At 42.6% G+C, this 15949-nt stretch overlaps 1 protein-coding gene and 1 non-coding gene across 3 annotated transcripts in view; both read right to left on the bottom strand.

The window, feature by feature from the left end:
- Rbms3 (RNA binding motif single stranded interacting protein 3) overlaps positions 1–15949 on the bottom strand; it is a 1479068-nt gene that overhangs the window by 1121090 nt on the left and 342029 nt on the right. The window lies entirely within an intron of this gene.
- LOC123455700 lies at positions 12401–12561 on the bottom strand. Its single transcript, XR_006634082.1, has one exon. It is a non-coding gene; the product is annotated as a U1 spliceosomal RNA (small nuclear RNA).

Genomic DNA, 15949 nt, shown 5'->3' with positions numbered 1-15949 from the left:
AGGGGTTTCAGCAGAAGATTCCAATGGAAATTGAAACAACTTCTGATACGTTCTATTATGTGAAGTTTGTGCTCCTCAGAAATTCATAACTTAAGATCTAACCTTCAACCTGGCTATGGTAGCACATACCTTTGATCCTGGACCTCATCAGGCTGAGACAGAAAAACATGAGTTCCAGTCCAGCCTTGGCTGCAAAGGAAGAGCCTGCCTTGACAAAAATCTAAAACTTTTAAAACATAAAAAATATCTAATCTTCATAAGACTATTAGAAGATAGGGCCATTAGGTCAGGATGGGATGAGCATCCTCATAAAAGTGGCTTGCTGAAACCCATTTGTCCATTCATGACAGATAGGCATACCTAGTACGTATGACCTATGAAGCAGAGAGCTTTTGCCAGACATTCAATTTACTGTGTCTGGCCTTTTCATACCTCAGCTTCATTATAAGAAATATGTTTGGTTTTTGCAAATGATTCCATGCAAGGAATTTCAGGAACTTCAAATGGACTAGTAATATATACCCCAACACAGATATAAAGATAAGCCTAGGGATTGTACCAGCTGGTGGGACAGAAGCCATTATGGTGACAGGAGCATTGTTTTAAAAAAAGCTCTACAAGATGGAGTTAACAGTAGGAGATGCTGACGCAGATATGGGTTTATAGCTTCAATAAGGACAGTGGGATTCTAGAACAGCAGAGGCCATGTGGCATCACTTAACAGATAGAGGGGAGAGAAATAAAAGTACTGTGAGGAAAAGCAAAGTCAAGGTGGCAAGCAGGGTGTCTTGACCTGCAAAGTCCTGGGACAACAACCACAGTGTTGCTGCAAGAGGAAGAGATGCCCAGACGTCTGTGCCATACAGTGGTGTCCGCTCCTAAGGGAAAGTTCTTTTACCCCATATCTCGTAGCTCTAAAAGAGATAGGCAGTGATTAATGAGCTGTCTGTTGATATGTAGAGACACCATATACCACACTTGGGAATATTGCTCCAGACCATTTGTCAGGTGACTCAGAGATGCGTCAGTTATTCGTGGAACTCACAGCTGAAGAAGATTCTGTGATGGTTCTAAGACACAACGGAAGCTCCCCTGTCACTCAGGCCACGTTGCATGTACAAACCAATGGTGCAAGAACGATACAACTCAGCGTCCTCACCAGGCCTCGGCTGAAGAGTCACGAGCGTTTCCCTTGAGCCCTAACTAGAGAATTCCTTCTGCAAGTGAAAATTGGTCATCATTTAAAATCCAGTCCTTGGGCTGGAGAGATGGCTTAGCAGTTCAAACACTTGACTACAAAGCCAGAGGACCTTGGTTAGATTCCCCAGGACCTATGAAAGTCAGATGCACAAGGGAGCACATGCATCTGGTGTTCGTTTGCAGAGGCTGGAAGCCCTGGCATGCCCATTCTCTCTCTCTCTCCCCCTCTTACTCTCTCTCAAATAAATAACTAAGTAGAAATATTTAAATAAATAAAATAAAATCCAGTTCTTGGAATGTGGAAGAGCCCTAACAGACTCTGAGCTGAACCAAAAGGCACCAAGTACTTATGTGTCTGGAACTGGCTATTTTCAATTGATATCAGATCCTCCAAATCATAGACCATACAGCTTCAAGAGCATCTCTCCAATCAGTGGAAATGGTACATTCAAGCTAGGAAAGATAAGGTTGATGACCTCTTAAAGTCATCCATAACTTGTATTAAAACATGGCCTAGTGGGCTGGAGAGATGGCTTAGCAGTTAAGGCACTTGCTTAGGCCATGTGGCAAAGGACCAAAGGACTCATGCCAGCCAGATGCACAAGGTGAAACCTGCATCTGGAGTTCGTTTGCAGTGGCTGGAGGCCCTGGTGCACCCATTCTCTCCCTCTCTCTCTCTCCCTCAAATAAACAAATAAAACTAAAATATTTTTTTTTATGCAGTCTATGCAGGAAAGATAGCTCAGCATTTAAGGCACATGCCTGCAAAACATAATGACCTGGGTTCAATTCCCCAATATCTACAAAAAGCCACATGCACAAAGTAGCACATGAATCTGGAGTCTGTTTCCAGCAGCTGGAGGCCCAGACTCACCCATTCTCTCCTTCCTTCTTCTTTCATTATCCCTCTCATTCTCTGCTTGCAAATATACAACAACAACAAATGTATATATATATATATATATATATATATATATATTAGCTTTGTCTCCTATCACAACTGTACATACAAAGTTAACACAACTATATAACAAATACATATATTAACACAAATATGTGTGTATATATGTACACATTATGTAGTTGTGTTAAATATATATATATATATATATATATATATATATATATATATACATACATACACAACATATGTGTTTATATATATACAAAAGAATTAAGTTGAATTCCTTTCTCACATACCATACATAAAATTAACTCAAGGTACATTAAAAAAGGTATCTTAGTTCAAGAGCTTAAGCTATAACACTCTTAGAATAAAATATAGGAATCAATAATATCCATAACTTTGGGTTGGCAACAGCCTTTTTGTGTTTGACACTTTAAACATGGGGCAACTAAAGCCCACATCAGACAAGCAGGTTTCCAAGGAGTATCAGCAAGAAAGCTAAGCCTAGCATGGTGGTGTATACTTATAATCCCAGCACACAGGAGACTGAGGCAGGAGGAGTTTGAGTTTACGCCTCACCTATCATATATAGCAAGGCAAAGGGCACAAGGAAGGAAGGAAGAAAGGAAGACAGGAGAGAAGAAGAGAAGAAATGAGGGGAAAAACATACAAAATGAAAAACATGTTCGCAATCATGTATTTGGCAAGGTGCTTGCAGCTACAAAATATAAGACGCTAGTAACTCAATGAAAAGACAACTCCCAACATAAAAGACAGAATGATTGAGAGGGGCAGGGGATATGGTGCAGCCTGGAGTTTCAGAGGGGAATGTGGGGGAAGGGAGGGCATTGCCATGGGATATTCTTTAGAATTATGGAAGTTGTCAGTTAAAGAAAAACATGAGCAAAGGATCAGAGATCATTGTCTCTAAGCATATGCACATATGCAGAACAGCCAGAAGGCACAGAGAAAACAATGCCCCATATAATTAGTCATGGGGAAAGGCAAGACAGTGTGATTCTACCTCACACCAAGCACTCAGACTTTTCAAATAAAAGTCCTACCTCAATCCACCCATTAGGTAACGCTCCCCCATAGATATGCCAGAGAGATTTGTTTTCATGGTGATTCTAAATCCTGTTAAGTTGACAACTGAGGTTAACAATCCCACTACCAAGTAGTGCATGAATAAAAAACTTTTTAAAGGCTGGAGAGATGGCTTAGCTGTTAAGTGCTTGCCTGTGAAGCTTAAGGACCCCGGATCGAGGCTTGGTTCTCCAGGATCCATGTTAGCCAGATGCACAAGGGGGTGCATGTGTCTGGAGTTTGTTTGCAGTGACTGAAGGCCCTAGCATGCCCATTCTTTCTCTCTCTCTGCCTCTTTCTCTCTCTGACTGTTGCTCTTAAATAAATAAAAATAAACAACAAAAATATTTTTTAAAAATCTTATTAAAAGCTGTGTTCTGGAGGAGTCACTTTTCTCTCCCTTCCTTCCTTCCTTCCTTCCTTCCTTCCTTCCTTCCTTCCTTCCTTCCTTCTTTCTTTCTTTCTTTCTTTCTTTCTTTGTCTTTAGTCAAGTTCTTATAGGAGGGGACATGCTCACCTTTCTACCTTTCAAGCTCCTCTAGCAAATAGGCAAATCTGCCAGGGTCTCAAAGTTTTCCAGTGTGTACAAAGAAAAAGGAGATGTTAAATTTGCTTTAAGTTCAAGATGGAGAATGTCTGATATTCAAATGCAACCAGCTAGTTACTTAAGAGCTAGGAGGCTTAAAACTCTGTCTTCCCGTAAGAAAGTTTCAGGGGGGCTGGAGAGATGGCTTAGTGGTTAAGGCGCGTTCCTGCAGAACCAAATAACCCAGGTTTGATTCCTCAGGACCCACCTACGTCCGTGTCTATGCGCGTGTATGACAATTGTTTGCAGCTGCAAGAGGCCCTGGCACGCCCGTTCTCTGCCTCTCTGTCTCTCTCTCTCTCCCCCAATAAATAAAAATATACAAAAAAATAAAAATATTATTTGCCCCACAAAGGAGTGCTATCTGGTAATAAAAAGGTGTGGAAACCCCAATAGATGCCATCATATGGGTAGAACTTGAAAAGATATGGGCTGGAGAGATGAGTTAGCAGTTAAACACTTGCCTATGAAGCCTAAGGACCCAAGCTGGAGGCTCTATTCCCCAGGACCCATGTTAGCCAGATGCACAAGGGGGAGCACGTGTCTGCAGTGCATTTACAGTGGCTGGAGGCCCTGGCACGCCCATTCTCCCTCTCTCTCTATCTGCCTCTTTCTCTCTCTGTCACTCTCAAATAAATATATAAATAAGTAATTTTTAAAAGAACTTGAGAACATTATGCCAAGTGAAAGATGCCAGCTTTGAGTGTTTCCATTTACATGAAATAACATCAGGTAAGCCCATAGAGAAAGTAGATTTGCAGAAACAGCCTAGGAAGAGGCCTGAGGGGGATGGCATGGGAGCCAACGGCTACTAGGAATGGGGTTTTGGAAAGGGGAAGTTATGAAAAGCAGTCTGAAATTTGACTGCGGTAGTGGCTTTCTAACCCAGAATACATGAGAAAGAAACTATGGCTTTTTATTTTATTTTAAATGGGGAGAATTGAATGGGATCTAAATTAGTTCTCAAGGAGACTGCTGAATTCTCTTGAAAGGCAGGGGAAAAAAAATCCCTGCAAACAAATGTAGCTTTGTTTGCCTCTTACACCTTTCCTGTTTTCCTCTCTCCAGACCCCGTGTCTGCCCTGCAAAGCGCCTACAACAGCGCTCCAGCTGCATGTGAGCCCCGCTCGGGAGAGAACCCAGAGCGGAGGCCTTGTCTGTGAGAGAGTCTGCGCGCTTCTTCATGGAGGAAGAAGAACCCGAAAGGCGTCATCACCATGAGCATCACCCACACCCCCCATAGGAGATGCCCATGGTCCTTCAAGTGTTCACTCTCCTGCATTGACAGAGAAAAGAACAGACATCAGCTGCATTTCTCTTTCCTTGAAGCCTTGCAAAAAAATCTTTAAGAAATACATCAAAAAGAATTCTCTGATATTTTATTCAGGATTTCAAAAGTATTAGAATGCATGGAATTAAAAATTTTAGGTTCATCATGAAAGTCATATATTCATTGACTATGGTAAGTGCTTACTAGCTGAAATTGGATGAAATTTACTGTCTCCTCCTTCATGCGTGAAAACGTTGACTACGCTATCTTAAGGATACATTGATGTCATTTGGTTGCAGAGAATTGTTGGCCATTTAGACAACCACAAGCACCTGCCGTGCCTTCCTTGGACAAAGGACAGGTGGATGTGAGGTACAGTCTGCAGGTGAAGCAGGCTGGACGCTGACCTGCAAAGATGCTGTGTCCCCACGAGCGGAAAGGGCCCGCACCCATATGGAGTAAGTATATGATGGGTCTTTATGTTAAGGAGAGGAGAGTGAATGTCCTGGGTTCCACGGGCTGCAATTCTCTGTCACAACTTTGAGCCTCCATCTGGGTTGCAGGAAATAAGACTATATCTGCCAAAACAGTAAGAAACTGACTGAGAAGCTAGAGACATGATTTAGCAGTTAAGACACTTGCTTGCAAAGCCAAAGGACCCAAGTTCGATTCCCTGGGACCCACGTATGCTAGATGCACAAGATAGTATGTGTTTGTAGCAGCTGAAGGCCCTGGCATGCCCATTCTTTCTCTCTCTTTCTACTAACTAAATTAATTAATTAATTAAGATAAATAAATAAATAAAAGAAACTGAATAAGTGTGGCTGTGTTCCAATAAAATTTTAATAGAAAAGAAAGAATTCCTTACAAGAGAAATGTGAATTTCATATAATTTTCATGAGTTTTAAAACATTATTCTTCTTCTCATTTTTTTTTTTCCAACCATTGAAGAATAAAGTCATTCTCTAGGGCTGGGAAGCAATAGCCTTACAAACACAAGGACATGAATTCGGTGTCCAGCACCCATGGAAACTGCTGGGTGTGGCTGGGTGTGCCTGCAATCCCAGTGCCGGGAAGGTGGAGATGAGAGATCACTGGTTAGCTAGCTGGTTACTTAGTCTAACTGGTTAGTTCCCAGCCAATGAGAGACAGTTTCTCAAGAACAGGTGGACAGCATTCCTAGGATAACTAAGAAAAGCAGGTGATGGAGCCATAGCATTGGCGATCCGCAGAAAAGAGCATAAAAAGAACAGGACCAGGGCTGGAGAGATGGCTTAGCGGTTAAGCGCTTGCCTGTGAAGCCTAAGGACCCTGGTTCTAGGCTCGATTCCCCAGGACCCATGTTAGCCGGGTGCACGCATCTGGAGTTCGTTTGCAGTGGCTGGAGGTCCTGGTGCGCCCATTCTCTCTCTCTCTCTCTACCTGCCTCTCTCTCTGTCATTCTCAAATAAATAAATAAATAAAAATGAACAAAAAAAAATTTAAAAAAAGAACAGGACCATTTGCCTCAGGTAGCAAACACAGCCTGAGACAGTGCATCGCTACCTTAGAGATTATTATGTAACAAAATGGACTGTTTGGCAGTGTGTGGATGCACAAATGTGTGTGTTTATACATGTATACACTTCATAATCAATATCAAACATTTCTATGGCCCACAGTGAAAGATCAAATCAATTCAAACTAGCATATGATTCTCTCTCTACCTCTTTTTTTTTTCCTATGAAGATAATAAGCTGAAAGTGTATGAAATCAAATTACTTAAATTTTTTTGTTTGTTTATTTGTTTGTTTTCAAGGTAGGGTCTCACTCTAACCCAGGCTGGCCTAGAATTTTATTAAAGTGACTTATTTAATGTTCCTTTTTTAAAATTTAAGTTTGTGGCACCCACGCAAAACAGACATGTCATCTCTTATACTGTGGTCACTCAGCATACGTCCTCAGCAAAAGGTAGCTATGCTCAGCCCTGAAGACTAACCAAGGGGAATGCTTGTAAGTTCAAAAACAGAATTTAAATCCACAGACAGAAATTCCAAGTTCAGGAAAATATTTAGCCCAGATCATGTAAAATAACCTTTTTGCTCCCCTCTCAGCTAAGTCAATTTACTGCCCGAGGAGAGCAAACCAGTATCCTGAGACAGGCACCGAGCCTCAGGCTGTCTACCATAAGGGAGACATGTCTTTGAAATTGGGTCTTTATCTTACAAATCCATGTGAATTTATATTCTCCTCCATAATGCAGCAAAGACTTCCTTTTCATATAAAAAAAAAATAGCATGTTAAACAATTTCTTGTCAAGGTAAAGAGGCAGTCCTTGAAGAGGGGTCATGTTTACCCTGTAGTTTTGACAGCCCCCAAGCAGACCACCTTGAGACCCCGAGGGGTGTTCGTGCCTGCACCTGCATGAGGAGAATGCCACCCGCTGCCTGGGTTCTCCCAGTGCTGCTCAGGGCTGAATACGCGCACTTCCCGTTCTATTAACAACGCACAACGAAAACTGGGTTTAGAATTCTTCTGACACGGTGTCAGCACCTCCCCACGTCTTGTTAGAAGTGTCAACCCACGGTAGCATGGTAGCAGCAACACCTGTAATCCTGACGCTCGAGAGATGGAGACAAAAAGATCCACAGCTCAAGATGAGCCTCAGCTATACAGCAACTTCAAGGCCAGCCTGGGCTACATGAGACCCTGTCTCACAAAACCAAGAAACAAAATATATAGCAAAGTCTTAGACTTATCATACATCTGCTGAATCACTGAATTTAGAAGTCTAAAGGTGAGGCCTGGGTATGTGTATTTAATAAACCTTCCAGCTCAGGAGCAGGACGTCTGTTCAGATTTGCAAGTGGCTGCTGCGGAGGAGGGAGGCCTGAACACGCTGCGTCCTGAGCGGATGTGAGGACCCGGGCTCAGGGCTCCAGCACGTACGAGTGGCAGGGAGGTGCGTTCCAATAACACCGGGGTGCGGGGCCAAGACAAGAGGACCCCGGGGCTTACTGACAAGCTACTAGAGGCCAGTGGGTGAGCCCCAGGCCAAGAAGCCCTGTCAAGATAAATAAAATAAAATAAAATAAAATAAAATAAAATAAAATAAAATAAAATAAAATAAAATAAAAAAATAAAACATGAATAGCATCAAAGGAGTGACACTGAGGTTGTCCTCTGGCCTACACACAATACAACACACACACACACGCACGCACGCACGCACGCACGCACGCACGCACACACATTTATTTATTTAAGAGAGAAGGACAGAGCATGAGAGCACCAGGGCTTCTTAGTGCTGCAAACAAACTCCAGACACAGGCACCACTTTGTGCATGTGGCTTTACATGGATGCTGGGGAATCAAACTTGGGATGCCAGGCTCTGTAAGCAAGCACTTGTAACCACTGTACCATCTTTCCAGCCCTCTTCTTCCATTTTAATTCCCCCCCCCCCCTTCCTCCAGAGTGGGCGTCTCCTCTCAGAGCAGGGCAGGGTTTTATCTAAGGAAGCTCTGGAAGACAAGAATCCCTTCCTCCCACCTGGCCGTTGGTGCTGCTGGCTGCCTTCCAGCGTGGACTACAGACCAGCGTGCACTGCAGACCAGCGTGGACTGCAGAGCACATGGGCTAAAGAGCAGTGTCTGTCCGGGACGCCTCCAGGCCTTCGGTGCCGGATTGGGACAGCTGAGGCCTCCAGCCTCGTGGACTGAGCAGCTGCCAGGTTCCCTGACTCTCAGGCTTGCAGACTGCTGTGTGGAACTGCCACAAGCTATCCAATAAATTCCATTTTTAATATAATGTGTTCTATCAGTTCTGTTCCTCTAGAGAACTCTGACTAATACGGTTATTGTTATGTGTACGTATACATCAAATTTTTTCTCCCACTCTTAGGACACTTATGTAAATTTTAATATAAACTATAGCTTTTAATGCCTGAAAACAGAATAGATTTGCCAAAAGCAGGGAAACGTTCTAGAATCTGTCAGAAGGAGCCAAAGAAAGGTAGATGAGAGAATACATGAAGAGTAAGCAGAGGGAGAAAAATAAACCTATTGATTGTTTTTTCAACAGTCCTAATGAACCAGTCACACCTGCACAGCCCCATTAAACCTCCAAGAAACAAACACTATCAATGGCATTTCATAGACACCAGAACCAAAAGACTGGAGACTCTCAAAAAAACACCACCCAAAATGCACCTCTTATATGGGTAACCTCCCATATCAGCCAATCTGATAAATCATTGCCAAAATTTGAAAGTCAGAAGTCAGGAATGCTGACCAGGTCTGACTGCCCTGTCTGGCTTTGTATGAATAGCTGTTACAAAAGAAAGAAAGAAAGAAAGAAAGAAAGAAAGAAAGAAAGAAAGAAAGAAAGAAAGAAAGAAAGAAAGAAAGAAAGAAGGCAGGCAGGCAGGCAGGCAGGCAGGCAGGCAGGCAGGCAGGCAAGGAAGGAAGGAAGGAAGGAAGGAAGGAAGGAAGGAAGGAAGGAAGGAAGAAAGAGAGAGAGAGATGTCTGCTTCCTACACTGGACAATTGTGAAAGCTTTGGCTAAATTATGACTTTGTCATGCCAGGGCTTGAAGACACCATTTCCCACAGTATGGTTCCAGCGGGACAAGTGTCCCATGACCTGCATGTGATCTTAGCAACAAGCATCTCCTCGCTACTGGTATGGCCATTAGGTAATGATTTCAATTTGGCAGGATCTGGAGAGAATCTCCTAGGAGACAAATCTCTGGGCATGTCTATAAAGGAGTTTCTACATTAGGTTAATTGAGGTGAAAAGAACCACTCTAAATGTAGGTGGCGCTGTCCCGTGGGCTGTGCTCTGCTCTAAATAAAAAGGAGAAAGCAAGCTGAGCACTCTTGTTCATCTCTCTCTGCTTCCTGACTGTGGATGCAGTGTGGCTGCTACCTCACAGGTCCTGCCTACTCCCGCCATGATGGGCTGTTCCCTCAAACTGTGGTCTTTCTTCTTTAAGTGGCTTTCATCAGATCTTTTCCCCCACAACAACAAGGAAAGTAGCTAATAGAAAGATTTTGATAAATGCCTGCTAGATGAACAGATAAGGACAGGAATGAATGCATGCCTGCGGATGGAAAGAAAACCCTGTGGGGCTGGGGAGGTGGCTCAGCAGTTAAAGGCCTCTTGCTTGCAAAGTCTGCTGGCCCAGGTTCAAATCTCAAGCCACGGGTATAAACCAAATGCAAAATGTGGTGCAAGTGCTGGTGTTTGTTCACAGAAGTCAAAGGCCTTGCTATATGTATGAACACAAAAACACACGCTCACACATTACACACACAGAGATGTGTAAGCAATTGTTTTAAAGAAAATATGAAAGGCTCCTGGTAAAGTCACTATCAGAAAGGACAGAGGCATCTCTGAATGCTTAGGTTTTAGGAAAAACATTCAGGTTTCAGATGCCCAAGATGACTATAGCAGGTGAGCTCTTGGCAGACATCCTTTCTGGGATTAACCTCAGTGCTGATGAACATAGACAGGTGAAACAGCTGGGGCAATAACATGCACCACAGGCGCCATGCCGCCCCAGCAGAGGAGGAAGTGCCGCGGACTGGAAGGAGATCCAGCAGGAAGCTCGCTTTGGTCCTTTTCAGCAAAATAAAAAAAAAAGGAAAGGAAACCATTAGAACAACAGGATTTGCAAGGAGCAAACTGAAATTGGCTCATCCTCAAAAATATCACGAGTGTATATTTTGAGGATTAAGTGCTGGACCTTTTCTTTAGGAGACTTACACACCTGCACAGGTGTGCACCAAAAGCCAACGAAGCTAGCCAGGTATGTAGCCAGGTGGGGTGGTGCGTGCTGTGATCCCAGCACTCAGGAAGGGAAGCAGAGGCAGGAAGGTCAAGAAGCCAAGGCCGACCTTGTCTATATGACAAGTTCAAAGACAGTCTAGATTATATGAAACCCTCTCTCAAAAATAATTAAAAAAAAAAGTTTTCAAACAAACTAGACATAGTACTGTTTAGAAAAATTGTCATCATAGGCATCTTACTCTCTTTTCTGTTGCTATGAAATAAAATCACTGACACGATGGGTCGTGATACACAGAGACACTGCCTCCTACCCATAACTGACGGCTACTCACAATGCATCATCCATATTCCCCAAGGAGGAGGGTACTGATGGACGGGGAAGGACAGAGAAGAACCTAACAGTGGTACCAACTTGGCTGTATACACTGAGCACAAAAATAATAATAATAAAAGTAAAATAAGGACTAAAAAAAAAAATTTCAATCAGTGTTCAACATCTCTAGCTTTCTGACGAAAGCAACGCAAAAGCAAACCAATGTGAGATATCGCCTCACCCAAGTCAGAATGGGTCAAGGAAATTGACAACAACTGCTGCCGAATACATCGGGGGAAGAGGACCCTTTTCTTTTTCATCGCTGGTGAGAGTGCAAACAAAGAGCACAGCCACTGTGGAAATCAGTATGGTGGCATCCCAAGCGAACAAGAAATAGAGCTCTGATACAAGCCAGCTATACCATTCCTGGGTCCTGAGGACTCTGCATTCTATTACCAAGGTACTTGGACATGCTGGCTGGTTAAGGCTCTATTTACCATAGCTAAGAATTAGAATCGACCTAGTTACCCATCGATAGATGAATGGATAATGAAAATGTGGTACACATACACAATGGAATTCTATTCAGCAGTATTTAAAAAAATGAAGTTATGAAATTTGCAAGAAAAATGGATGGACCTGAAAAGAATTGTATAAAGTGAAGTGATCCAGGCTCAGAAAGACCCAAAGTGCATGTTCCCTCTGATACACCGGCCTTAGCCTGTAATACCTATGAGTAGGTGTACACTGGGGAACAAATGTGCATAAAATCTATAAAGACAGAACAGAAACCAAGAGTAGATATGAAAACATGAGCTGGAGGAGGCGTGGGGGACGGGCAAAGGGACACAAGTGACAGGTGAGCAGAAGGGGAGGATACCAGGCAGAGGGCAAATGTAAAGGGGTTAGGGATAGCAGAGGGATGGGAATCAACAAACTGATTGTTTAGAAAGTGCCGGAATGAATCAGAATGAAGGACACCTAAGTCTCTGTAAGACAAATGAAAAAGTGTTTTAAAAATAATTTTTTATTTATTTGGAAGAGAGAGAGAGATAAAGAATATATATATATACATATATGGAGAGAGAGAGAGAGAGAGAATGAGCAAGCCAGCATCTGTAGTTGCTCTAAACAAACTCCAGACGCATATATCCACCTTGTGCATCTGGCTTTATGTGGGTCCCAGGGATTCAAACTTGGGTCCTTTAGTTTTTTAGGCAAGTGCCTTAACCACTAAGCCACTTCTCTAGCACAATGTTTTTTTCCCCCAAGGAGAGAGAGCGAACAGTCCCCCACTACCACAAATTATGCAGTCGACTTTCCCGCATTCGGGAAATCGCAGGGGTCAGCACATCCGGAGTGCAATGGCTAAGCCTCACCCTGAGAAAACCACCTTCGTGATTGTGGTATCTCCCCTGCCAAGTAAGTATTAGCACAATGTTTTTTAAATCCTGTGAAAACTTCAAACTTTTGCCTCAGTCATTTTGGCCATAAAACTTCTGACATGAACAGATTTGGAATTAAAATCTGATCTAAATTGATGTGGGAGCTTTTTATTTATTTAGTCCCATTTGATGAATATTCATAACTTTCACTGGAGAAGTACTAATGTGTTCAGTTAATGAAGCTGGTCAGAGCCCTTTTAAGAGTGTTCCAAAATAAATGGGATATGTGCTATTTTAAATTTTTAACAATCTAAAAATTCTGAACTTTAAAGTATATCTAGTTAATGGGACTATAGGCTCGCATTAAAATGTAGACCATAATACATAAAATATAACCAAATGCCTAGATTTTATTTGATTACTAAAATATTTAATTTTCAACTGAATTTGTTGGCATCCAGCTACAATCATACACACACAGCTTAGTGGCAGGGTCATGTTATGCATTAAGAGTTCTAGTCATAGTGAGCAGGGCTTTTGCTTACAGAACACCTAAGAGCTGAAAAAGCAAATTTATTGGCCTCAAAACATGAAAGTAAAATTAAATAACAGAATCTCCAATGTGTAGATCATAAAAGTCAATAAAACTTAAAGGGAATTACTTCATCAATAATTAAATTTAGTATTCATAAAATATCATTGCATTTGAAAAAAAATTCATGTTTTTCATTCTTTGCAATAATGTTCAGATAGCCCATTACAAACTAAACTAGTAGAGATTTTGCTATGTAAATGAGGACCAAATATAAAGATGTTCTATTGTGTGCCTAATCCAGATCAAACAGAAGAGATATGAATCAAACGCTGAGAACCTTCAGAGTTCAAGTTCTTGGCCTAAAGGGCAGTGGTAATTCTTAACCTTTCCCAAATCCATACTGATAAACCCATAACTCTAATAATTTACTATTTTCCTCCCCATACAGAACACAATTTAAACATGCCCCTACATACTACCCACACCCATGTAAAAAAAATAAAAGATCTATTTTTAAAGTTCCATCCTTATCAAGGAACTAAATATGCTTGAGACTGAGGATCGCCATGAGTTCAAGGCCACCTGAGACTCCATAGTGAATTCCAGGTCAGCCTGGGTCACAGTGAGACTCTACCCGACACCCCCCCCCAAAAAAAAAAGACTCCTGAATCTTGAATGTGGAATGTCCCTCATAAACTTATGTGTTTAACCACTCTGCTGCCAGCTGGCAGTGCCACCGTTTCAGAACCTTTAGGAGGTGGGGGCCTTGCTGAAGGGTGTCAGTCACTGGGGTCTGGGAAGAACGGTGAGCTTTCATAGCCTGGCAGCACTATCTGTCCTCTGCTTCCTGAGCAAATACAATGTGATGAGCGCTGCCTCATCTTGCTGTTACATCTTCCCAGCCAAAAAGCTTCAATGTGAACCTATAAGCCAATGATAAGCACTTTTCTTCTCTAGCATGTGTCCACAGCAATGAGAAAGTAACTCCGTAGTCACAGAGCACCCTGCCAAGAAGAGCTTCCCTTTCCATCCAAGGCCTGGCTGTTTTCACCTCGAAATTCTCAATTCCATCTTTAACATTGTGCACAGGGCCTCACAAAGGATGTACCTGACGCCAAGCAGACCCTTGAGACGCCCAAGGATTTCAGTGACTAAAATTATGACAAACATTCAAAGATCAATGTTGGGCAAAGGCTTCACGGGCTACGGCTACGTGAGACTGGTTAATGTTGGGAGGACAAGACGGAATCCTGCACCGGGGTGGGGAGGGAAAGAAGCAAACGCAGAATCCACTAGGAAGGGTACCAGCAACACGTCCATAATAACCAGGATGCCCAAAGAATTTGCCATCTGTCAGGACACTGCTGAGAGAGAGTAGCAGAGTCATTGACATTGACTCCAGTAATGCAGTGTGTATTTTAGACTCTCCTGCTCAGCCCTGGGTGAATGACTGATTACCTGATAAACAGTCGTTCTAGCAGCCAGAAAGAAGCAAGGTGGAAATAAATAGAGACAACAGAGTCATGATCACAAAACACCTGTGCTCATAGAAACCTTAGAGCCTCCTGCAGACACCGGAGGAAGAGGATGACGTGGACTTCAGGAAGTACGACCAGAGCAGAATGAAGGTCACGTATGATGGTTGTACATGCCTATAGTCCCAGCACTTGGGAGGCAGAGGCAGAGGCAGGAGGCTCTTCAGTTTAAGATCAGCCCAGAGTACATAGTTAAAAAGGGGTGGCAGGACAGAGGGGGCTGGAGAGATTGCTCAGTGGACAAGACGCTTACCTTCAAAGCCTAAGGACCCAGGTTAGATTTTCTAGTACCCACATAAGCCAGGTACTCATGGTGGTGCATGCATCTGAGTTTATTTGCAGTGGCTAGAAGCCCTGGTGTGCCCATTCTCTTCCTCTCTCTCTCTCTCAAATTATTATAAAATAAATAAAAATATTTTTTTTAAAGATAGGACTGATAATTTAGCTCAGTGATAGAGTGCTTACCTTGTAGGGACAAGACACTGGGTTCACTAGCCAACTCCAGGGAGAATTAAAAAAATAGTAAGTACTCAAAAAATGTTTGAAAGCTGCCCATATATCAATCATTATTGCAGCAGGCTTGAGAGAAGTCTAGAGTACAATATACTACTTGCTCTATACAAGCTTGGAATATTATAACAAGCACTGTGGAAAGAAGAAAAACATGTTTTAGTAATATAAATACTCATCATATTGTTACTCATAGCTCCTTTAAACTTCCTGATAAACTATCTTGTTGCCTTGTTACAAAAATTACTATTAAAAACAAAAAGGTGGGCTGGAGAGATGGCTTAGCTGTTAAGCACTTGCCTGTGAAGCCTAAGGCCCCCGGTTCGAGGCTCAATTCCCCAGGACCCGCATTAGCCAGATGCACAAGAGGGCGCATGCATCTGGAGTTCGTGTGCAGTGGCTGGAGGCACTGAGGCACCCGTGCTCTCCCTCTCTCCCTCTCTCTCTCTCTCTCTCTCTCTCTCTCTCTCTCTCTCTCTCTCTCTCTCTCTCTCCCCCTCTCTCTGTCACTCTCAAATAAATAAACAAAAATAAAATTTCAAAAAAAGGCAAACGATTTGATGATGATTTGAATTCTGCCTTGTAGTTGTTTGAAGTAAAATGACCTTATTACATCATATGTTTGAATACTTTGATCCTCACCAGATGGGTTTTGGGGAAAGTTTGTGGATCCTTGAGGAGGTGGAGCCTTCCTTAAGGAAGTGAGTGACTGAGGGTGGTCCTTGAGCTATTTGTTTGCTTGTTTCTTTGTTTGTTTTCACCCATTCTAACCCACTTCCTGTCCTCTCACCCTGCTTCCTAACTTTTGAGAAGGTCTCGTCCTTCCTGCTGAGGCATATCATCTCTTCCCCAC

Source organism: Jaculus jaculus, chromosome 17, assembly GCF_020740685.1.
Source record: "Jaculus jaculus isolate mJacJac1 chromosome 17, mJacJac1.mat.Y.cur, whole genome shotgun sequence".
In the NCBI taxonomy this organism is placed as follows: domain Eukaryota; kingdom Metazoa; phylum Chordata; class Mammalia; order Rodentia; family Dipodidae; genus Jaculus; species Jaculus jaculus.
Note: the sequence above shows the minus strand (reverse complement) of the source record. Positions and strands in the feature narration are given on the sequence as shown.